Source organism: Oncorhynchus keta, chromosome 2 (assembly GCF_023373465.1).
Source record: "Oncorhynchus keta strain PuntledgeMale-10-30-2019 chromosome 2, Oket_V2, whole genome shotgun sequence".
Taxonomy (NCBI): Eukaryota; Metazoa; Chordata; class Actinopteri; order Salmoniformes; family Salmonidae; genus Oncorhynchus; species Oncorhynchus keta.
In genome coordinates, this window is record NC_068422.1 from 74,595,080 (window position 1) to 74,605,241 (window position 10,162).

Genomic DNA, 10,162 nt, shown 5'->3' on the forward strand with positions numbered 1-10,162 from the left:
TCCTCTACATCTATATTGCACAAGATCATTTACTTAGTCTTATGTGATTTCTTTCCCTTCCTCATTCAGTATCTATCTCAGGCAGCATCTCCACTCCAGTGGTTTGAGCTTTTGGTATTTGGTATTGTATTAGGATCCCCATTATTACGAAAGGAGCAGATACTCCTCCTGGTGTCCACAACACAATACATGCTTTTTCTTTGTAATGTATATTTTAATGTATAATTACAGATACCTTCATAATAAGAAGTGAGGTTTGTTAGAACAAAAAGGTGTATGGCCATCTCCATGGCCATCCCAAAATCTGGCAATGTATAACGGATTAATAATACATTAATCCACTTTATTGGCTCAGTAGCTTGAGCACACATTGTCCAAATGCAAACATTTGTCTCTCTGCTGTTGCTTAAAGGAGTGATCATACTAATTGTATGCATAGTTAGTATTCATAGGCTAGTGTGACTCACCATGCTGATCCAGGAACTGCATCCTGATTAAAAAAAGATGAGCCATTGTTTTCAAAATAATTTTGACACACTGATGTGCATTTCTTCACAACTATGTTAATCATTTTAGCTTTCATATATGACCACTAAGTCTATCAACCTATTATTTTTGGTTGAATTTTTTTTAAATTCAACAGGAATTACTTGTTGGTATGTAGCACATAGCTTTAGTAGCATAAGTTCCTTTTGCAACAGCATAGGGACTATCTACATTTTCCACATTTATGTTTGAAAATATAACATTAATTTTTACGTCAAACCAAACCATCCCTGTTCAATTGGTGGTTGTCATTTTAAGGCTTATGGTTATTGTTAAATTTTGACACACCTTTAAATCCTCACTTTAAGCATACATTAAAAAAATGTAAAGTCTCAACATTGGAAATATGCTCCATTTTCTTTTACTAAATGACCAAAAAGTAGACATTTTACTAAAAACCCATTAAAGAAGTTTGCTATACCTGCATGCCTGTAACAGAGATGCAGGGAGTCTGGAAGCAGGTGCAGTTGGTGAGTTAATAACAAACATGGAGAGATACAAAACAAAAGAAGTGTCTGGACAAGAAAACAGAACCAATACTGCCTGATGAGTAAGGCTACAGAGTGCTAGATAAAGGGAAAGTAATCAAGGTAGTGATAAAGTCTAGGTGTGGGAGTATGCATGACAGAATCCCCTGATGCACGGCTCCTGCCCCAGTGGGATGCCGGTCAGGAGGATGTCCCCGAGTAAGAGGGGCAGGCCAGTGGGTGAAGGAGGAAATCTCAGCAATATAGAATATCGTCCACCGGGACCCAACACCGCTCCTCTGGACCGTACTCCTCCCAGTCCACCAAGTACTGGAGTCGGCCCCCATGACGTTGGGAGTCCAGGAGGGATCTGATGGCATAGGCGGGGCTCCCCTCGATGTCCAGGGGAGGTGAAGGGGTGTTATGGAGGACGGCATTAGCCAGGGGACCAGGAACCACCAGCCTGAGGGAGGAAACATGAAAAGGGTGAGAGCCGGTAGTTCGTGGGGAGCTGTGATTTATATGTTACCTTGTTGACCATCCAGAGAACCTTGAACAGCCCCACAAACTGGGGGCTCAGTTTCATACAGGGCAGGCAGAGTGGTAGGTTCCTGGTGGAGAGCCAGACGCGAACACGGGAGCCTCACTGCGGTGGCGATCTGCCTGCTCCTTTTGTCTGCGGAGGGCCTCACCTGGGCATCGTTCAAAACCTCCTCAGTGCGCCTGAACCACTCACTCATTCACCACAGGAGCTTTGATCTGGCTCAGGGTCCATGGAGCCAGGGCTGGCTGGTATCCCAGAACACACTGGAAGGCAGTCAGCCCGTTGTAGGAGTGACGCAATGAATTGTGGGCGTGCTCCGCCCAGTAAAGGAATTGGGCCCACTCCCCCTACCGGTCCTGGCAGTGACTCCTCAGGAACATTCCCCAGCTTCTGGTTCATCCTCTCCACCTGCCCTTTAGATGGAGGCCGGTACCCAGAAGTGAGGCTGACCATGACCCCCAGCTTCTCCATGAAGGCTTTCCATACCCTTAACGTGAATTGGGGGCCACGGTCGGAGATGATGTCCTCCGGAATGTCATTGCTGGAAGACCTGCTGGAACAGTCCCGCAGTAACCCGGAGAGAGGCAGAGAGACCAGAAAGAGGGATAAAACTGCAGGATTTAGAGAATCTGTCCACAACCACCAAATGGGTGGTGAAACCATCAGAGGGGAGATCAGTGACAAATCAATAGATGAGACCAGGTATGCTGAGGCACAGGAAGGGGAAGGAGCTTCCCTGTTAGGGCATGCCAGGGAGTATCAAGGCACAAGGCAAGACCCACATGCAGACACAGGAGGCAGATGGTTGGAGTCTTACAATGTGTATTAATCTCAAAGGGGTAGGCAAGAGAATGGTCGTGGAAAGGCAAAAAGGTCAAAACCAGATCAGAGTCCAGGAGGTACAGAGTGGCAGACAGGCTCGTGGTCCAGGTAGGCAGAATGGTCAGGTAGGCGGGTACAAAGTTCAGAAACAGGCAAGGGTCAAAAATGGATGACTAGAAAAAGGAGAATGCAAAAAGCAGGAGAACAGGAAAATGCTGGTTGACTTGGAAACACACAAGACAAACTTGCACAGAGAGACCGGAAACAGGGATAAATACACTGGGGAAAATAAGCGACACCTGGAGGGGGTGGAGACAATCACAAGGACAGATAAAACTGATCATGGCGTGACTGGGAGATTTACTTTGGGCACATACGGAACAGGAGTTGACATAGCGAGTGATGTTCTGCGCCAAGGTGTGCCACCAGTACTTTCCAGAGATTGAATAGTGCGGGTGATACCTGGATGTCCAGCAATGTCAGCTGTGTGCGCCCAGGTCCACAGCCAATCCATTATCCCTGTGGGAACATAGGTTCGCTCAGGAGGATAGGTAGCGGGTTCCATTTCCTTGGCCTGGCGAATGTCTACATCTATGTCCCAGAGCACGGGGCCTACGACTCAAGAGGGCGGAATTATGGGTGCACTCAGGACAGGAACCTCTCCTGAATCGTAGAGAAGGGACAGGGCATTGGCTTTGATGTTCTTTGAAGCTGGGCAATATGTCAGAGTGAAGTAGACTCTAGTGAAGAAAAGCGCCCACCTTACTTGTCGCGGGTTCAGCCGCCTCACTGTCCGTATGTACTCCAGGTTCCGATGGTCAGTGAGGATGAGAAATCCTTGGCGCCCTCCAGCCAGTGTCTCCACTCCTCTAATGCCAACTTCATCACCAGGTGGTCCCGATCTCCGACATAATAGTTCCTCTTAGCAAGAGACAGAGAGTTTTTTGAGTAATATGCACATTGATACAATTTCTGTGGATTACCTTGTCATTGTGACAGGACAGCCCCCACATCCACTTCTGAAGCGTCCAACTCCACCACGAAGGGCAGCATATGATTTGGGTGTTTGAGCAACTTGAAACGTCCCTTCAGTAGGTGGAAGTTTTCGTTGGCTGCATTACTTCACCCCAACTTACGGGGACCACCCTTGAGGAGAGGCGATAGAGCTAAAGTTCTTAATGAAACGGCGATAGAAGTTGGCATACCCCAAAATCCTTTATGGTGGTTAGGACTGGCCATGACCTGACAGCATCAACCTTTTTACCATCCACCACTCTTTGAAGGCCGATCTGGTAACCCAAAAAGGAGACAGCATCCTGATGGAATGGCACTTCGCTTTGACATACAGATGGTTGGCCAGGAGCGTTCTAGGACTACTTGGACTTAACATTTACATTACATTTAAGTAATTTAGCAGACGCTCTTATCCAGAGCGACTTACAAATTGGTGCATTCACCTTATGACATCCAGTGGAACAGCCACTTTACAATAGTGCATCTAAATCTTTTAAAGGGGGGGGGGTGAGAAGGATCACTTTATCCTATCCTAGGTATTCCTTAAAGAGGTGGGGTTTCAGGTGTCTCCGGAAGGTGGTGATTGACTCCGCTGTCCTGAGGGAGTTTGTTCCACCATTGGGGGGCCAGAGCAGCGAACAGTTTTGACTGGGCTGAGCGGGAACTGTACTTCCTCAGTGGTAGGGAGGCGAGCAGGCCAGAGGTGGATGAACGCAGTTCCCTTGTTTGGGTGTAGGGCCTGATCAGAGCCTGGAGGTACTGAGGTGCCGTTCCCCTCACAGCTCCGTAGGCAAGCACCATGGTCTTGTAGCGGATGCGAGCTTCAACTGGAAGCCAGTGGAGAGAGCGGAGGAGCGGGGTGACGTGAGAGAACTTGGGAAGGTTGAACACCAGACGGGCTGCGGCGTTCTGGATGAGTTGTAGGGGTTTAATGGCACAGGCAGGGAGCCCAGCCAACAGCGAGTTGCAGTAATCCAGACGGGAGATGACAAGTGCCTGGATTAGGACCTGCGCCGCTTCCTGTGTGAGGCAGGGTCGTACTCTGCGGATGTTGTAGAGCATGAACCTACAGGAACGGGCCACCGCCTTGATGTTAGTTGAGAACGACAGGGTGTTGTCCAGGATCACGCCAAGGTTCTTAGCGCTCTGGGAGGAGGACACAATGGAGTTGTCAACCGTGATGGCGAGATCATGGAACGGGCAGTCCTTCCCCGGGAGGAAGAGCAGCTCCGTCTTACCGAGGTTCAGCTTGAGGTGGTGATCCGTCATCCACACTGATATGTCTGCCAGACATGCAGAGATGCGATTCGCCACCTGGTCATCAGAAGCGATGTGATCCTCCAAGTTAGCCGAGTAGACCAGGATGTCATCGATATACATGACCACCTGGTTTCCGAGCATGCCCCAGAACACCTCGTTGACTAATGCCTGGAACACTGAAGGGAGCATTGGCTAATCCATAAGGCATCACAAAGTACTCGTAGTGACCAGACATTGTGCTGAAAGCCGTTTTCCATTCATGCTCCTGAATGCATATAAGATTGTAGGCACTCCGCATGTCCAATTTGGTAAAGAGTTGTTCGATCGTGGCCAGCACCAACGGGAGATGGTAGCGGTACCTTGTGGTGATGGAATTCAGACCTCTGTAATCAATGCATGGGCATAACCCTCCATCCTTCTTGGCCATGAAAAAGAAGGACTGCCAATGAAACCCTGTTGGAGCCTCATGAATGTATTCCTCCATAGCCTTGGTTTCAGCCACCGACAGAGGGTAGATGCGGCTGCACGGAGGCGCAGAGCTTGCATGCAGATCACCGGCACAGTCCCAAGGGGCAATGAGGACGGAGACAGATGGCACGGGTCTTGGAGAAAACCTCCCGCAGGTCTTGGTATACCTCTGGGATGTTGGGCTGAAGGGCAACCACAGGACTCTTGACCGACATGGAACCACAGAGGAAGAGAAAGCAGGTCATCTGTGAGCCTGAGTGGTGCTGTGATGTGTGTGATAGTCCCGGATCCCAGTGGTCCACGATCCAGCACTTGAACCGGAAAAGGAGAGGAAAGCAGATATGAGGTGATGCTCAGGGAGGAGGCAAGGACCTGGTCCATAAAATTCCCTGCGGCACCGGAGTCCACTAGATCTGTAGAAACAATAAATGAGGGACAAGCAGCCAGTGAAATCAATACTAGAAAGGGTTTGGCAGAAAGTGATGGAATACTCACTCCTAACCCAGGAGACAGATGATCATGGGGCTGTCCCTCTGCCTCTCGTGAACCCCAGGTTGGAACATACCGGACACCGTTGAAGCTGGTGCCCCTCCTGACCGTAATAGGGACAGACCCAAAGCTGTCTCCGATGGTGTCACTCAGCCGCGGGGAGGCATATGCCCCTACCTCCATTGGTTCAGGCTCTGACTCAGAATGGTCAATGGTGGAAGGAGAGCGGCGATGGAGGTGTTGACGCTCCCAAAGGAGGTTATCCAGACGGCTGGCCATCGTGATGAATGCATCCAAGGAGAGGGTGTCGTCTTGGCAGGCCAACTCTGTCTGGACCTCTTCGTGCAGTCCCCTTCTGAATAGGGTGTAGAGCGCCGGCTCATTCCATCCTCTGGATGCTTCCACTGTCCGGACAGTGAGTGGGTACTCCGCAGCGATCTGGCCATCCTGCTGTAGTTGGAGTAGGAGCTCACCCCCCTCTCTACTTTCCGGTGGATGATCTAAGAAACCCCTGAACAGATCCCTGAACCTCTCATAGGAATCCAGCTCATCTTCTCCCAGATGGTCGTAGCCCACTCCAACGCCTGTCCGGTCAACAGGGAAATAACCGTGGCAACCTTGGACCTCTCGGTGGTGGGGGCTCCCATCTGATGGTCGATATAGAGGGAGCACTGGAATAGAAAGCCATAGGATTTAGATGGCGTCCCGTCATATTTGTCCGGGAGGCACAATCGGCCATCACTGACCTGGGCGGACTGATGGATAGGCTGGCGTAGTGGCTCGCTGGTTCGACTTGTAGTAGAGAATCCTCCGCTAGTTCGGGGTGACACCACCTTGGCATTATAGAAATGTTGTTGCATCCCTCCAATAAAGTTCCAGACACTTGAAATATCTATGCCAAGGTGCATTGAAGCGGTTCTGGCAGCTCATGGTGGCCCAATGCCTTATTAAGACACTTTATGTCGGAGTTTCCTTCATTTTAGCAGTTCTGTGTTCAAACCAAGCCAAATCCTGCTTGGTTTTCCTGATATGAATGTAACACGACATGAGATATTGTACTGTCAGTTGATTCATATTTGTTGAAGAATTGCCTTTTCTTATTAAGTCAATCATCTAACTTGCCTAACAGGAATTCTATGATCCATTGCTGACAGAGTCGACCTATGTGTGAAATTATCATATCTGTATATGATCATGTCTACATTTATCTGCTAAAGGGAAGAATCTGTTACAGGTTTGTAGGTTAGTACTTTTTGTATCTGACCCATCTTTACATTGACAATGGAATATTCATCGTGGTCAGTCTGGAATTCATATAGAGGTCAAACCTCAGTACCGTACCTAGGGCGCTCTTCCAAAATGCTATTGACTGATTTATGCCTGATAACTGGCCCAACCTTTCAATGTCTTTCACACTGCCTAGGCTATGTCATATGCCCTTGTGTCTACACCCCAGGTGGTTTCTTTCTTAACAAAGCCTTCGCTGACTGAATAGCCTATCCACCCTTCCCCACGCATCTCCACCTAGGTCTTGCCAGAGGCTGTGTGCGGTTCAACCTTACCCAAAGGCTTGATGATTTTAGCAGCTCTGTGTTACATATTTGGCTTTTCTATCGTCATAGCTATACTTGGTTTTTGTATAGAACCATTATTACACAAGATCTTGGTAAATAGACTGAGGTTGAGAGTAAACTCAATTCAGCATACAGAAGTAATATCATACAGAGCAAGTTGATGAGCACACACTGAATAACTCAAACCAACTGTGATGATTTATGGGTGACAGCTTAATGTTAAGTGTAACTACAGGTTAGATTGAGGTAGGTTGAAACAGGAACCTTTATGTAAAAGTAAGTGTAATATTAAAACATGTTGAATAGAGTGGGAGAAATGAATCATAATTAACTATCCAGTGTGGAGCACACATTTGAGCAACATACAGTGGGGTAAAAAAAAGTATTTAGTCAGCCACCAATTGTGCAAGTTCTCCCACTTAAAAAAGATGAGAGAGGCCTGTAATTTTCATCATAGGTACACTTCAAATATGACAGACAAAAGGAGAAAAAAAAATCCATAAAATAACATTGTAGGATTTTTTATGAATTTATTTGCAAATTATGGTGGAAAATAAGTATTTGGTCACCTACAAACAAGCAAGATTTCTGGCTCTCACAGACCTGTAACTTCTTCTTTAAGAGGCTCCTCTGTCCTCCACTCGTTACCTGTATTAATGGCACCTGTTTGAACTTGTTATCAGTATAAAAGACACCTGTCCACAACCTCAAACAGTCACACTCCAAACTCCACTATGGCCAAGACCAAGGAGCTGTCCAAGGACACCAGAAACAAAATTGTAGACCTGCACCAGGCTGGGAAGACTGAGTCTGCAATAGGTAAGCAGCTTGGTTTGAAGAAATCAACTGTGGGAGCAATTATTGGGAAATGGAAGACATACAAGACCACTGATAATCTCCCTCGATCTGGGGCTCCACGCAAGATCTCACCCCGTGGGGTCAAAATGATCACAAGAACGGTGAGCAAAAATCCCAGAACCACACCGGGGGACCTAGTGAATGACCTGCAGAGAGCTGGGACCAAAGTAACAAAGCCTACCATCAGTAACACACTACGCCGCCAGGTCTGTGAGAGACAGAAATCTTGCTTGTTTGTAGGTGACCAAATACTTATTTACCACCATAATTTGCAAATAAATTCATGAAAAATCCTACAATGTGATTTTCTGTATTTTTTTTCTCATTTTGTCTGTCATAGTTGAAGTGTACCTATGATGAAACTTACAGGCCTCTCTCATCTTTTTAAGTGGGAGAACTTGCACAATTGGTGGCTGACTAAATACTTTTTTGCCCCACTGTATGTTACTGTTTTATTGGCTATATAGGCTCCCCGACAACACTACTGTATGTTTAATAAAATAAAATAAAAATACATTAGCTTACTTATTTGACCATTATATTATTTAATTTGTATTTTACTGTCCCTTGTCTAATTATGTCACACATATAACCCACTTTCTGTGAGCTCAGAGTTCCTTTTTTGATGACTTGGCAGCAAATATACAGTGCCTAGAGCTGGGTAAAACTAATAAACAGTCCTAGTATTATGGCCTTTGGGCAATGGGGTCCCTATTAAGGTGACCCTACATGTTCTACTGCATACTTTTTATCTCACAGGAATGTTGTTTACCTTCTTAGGTGGGACTTTCAATGTTGATTCAGAGTCAATACAATTATTGATCTAATTACAATTTAAATGCATATCTAATCCACTGTGGCACTTCAAGGCATAATCTTCTAAATATCTGTCCTGTCCTGTCCTGTCCATAGCAATTGGAACTACACTGACTTTGATTGAAATCGAAATTGTTTGTCAAGTGCTTTGACTGTGGTGGTCTATTGAAGGGCCAATTTTTTCATTATCCATCATTCTGTTTAAGATAAGGGGTTTCAAGAAACCTTAGAGAGTATTTATCATTTTAAAGAGCCATTGAAGCCTCAACTAACCAAAATCTGTCAGCAAAATGTCCCTTTGGACACCAACACTTGTACCAGTTGTAGACAAGTCAGTATAACATGATCATGCTATAAAGCAGGCAGAGTGCTCTTTTATGCAATATTAGTTTTGAATTGAATGAGTATATTGATCCACTTTTTGTGTGATTGTTGTGAGGCTACAACATCAGTAAGATAAGTCATCTGTAACAGAGGACTGGTTATAATAGCAAAATAGTTTTATAATTTCCTCCAACTAAGGTGGGAACCTTCCCATTTCTGTTCACGCAGTCTGACAAACACAATCAAAATCATTTGAAAGAAATTGTTTAAGTGCATAATAATACTGTGTTTGTTTTATATAAACCCTTCAAGCCCCATGTAATTCCCTTCGTTTTATATAATCACACAAGCCCCATGTAATTCCCTTCGTTTATATATGTTTTATATAATCACACAAGCCCCATGTAATTCCCTTTGTTTTATATAATCACACAAGCCCCATGTAATTCCCTTTCTTTTATATAATCACACAAGCCCCATGTAATTCCCTTTGTTTTATATAATCACACAAGCCCTATGTATTTCCATGTGTTTTATATAATCACATTTAGCCCTATGTATTTCCATTTGTTTTATATAATCACATTTAGCCCTATGTATTTCCATTTGTTTTATATAATCACATTTAGCCCTATGTATTTCCATTTGTTTTATATAATCACATTTAGCCCTATGTATTTCCATTTGTTTTATATAATCACATTTAGCCCTATGTATTTCCATTTGTTTTATATAATCACATTTAGCCCTATGTATTTCCATTTGTTTTATATAATCACATTTAGCCCTATGTATTTCCATTTGTTTTATATAATCACATTTAGCCCTATGTATTTCCATTTGTTTTATATAATCACATTTAGCCCTATGTATTTCCATTTGTTTTATATAATCACATTTAACCCTATGTATTTCCATTTGTTTTATATAATCACATTTAGCCCTATGTATTTCCATTTGTTTTATATAATCACATTTAG

General features: G+C 45.0%; 2 protein-coding genes across 52 annotated transcripts in view; both read right to left on the reverse strand.

The window, feature by feature from the left end:
- Window positions 1-10,162, reverse strand: part of LOC118360042 (mucin-2-like) — a 74,471-nt gene that overhangs the window by 48,688 nt on the left and 15,621 nt on the right. The gene's annotated exons all lie outside the window — the stretch shown is intronic.
- Window positions 1-10,162, reverse strand: part of LOC118383943 (mucin-5AC-like) — a 62,929-nt gene that overhangs the window by 1,220 nt on the left and 51,547 nt on the right. The window lies entirely within an intron of this gene.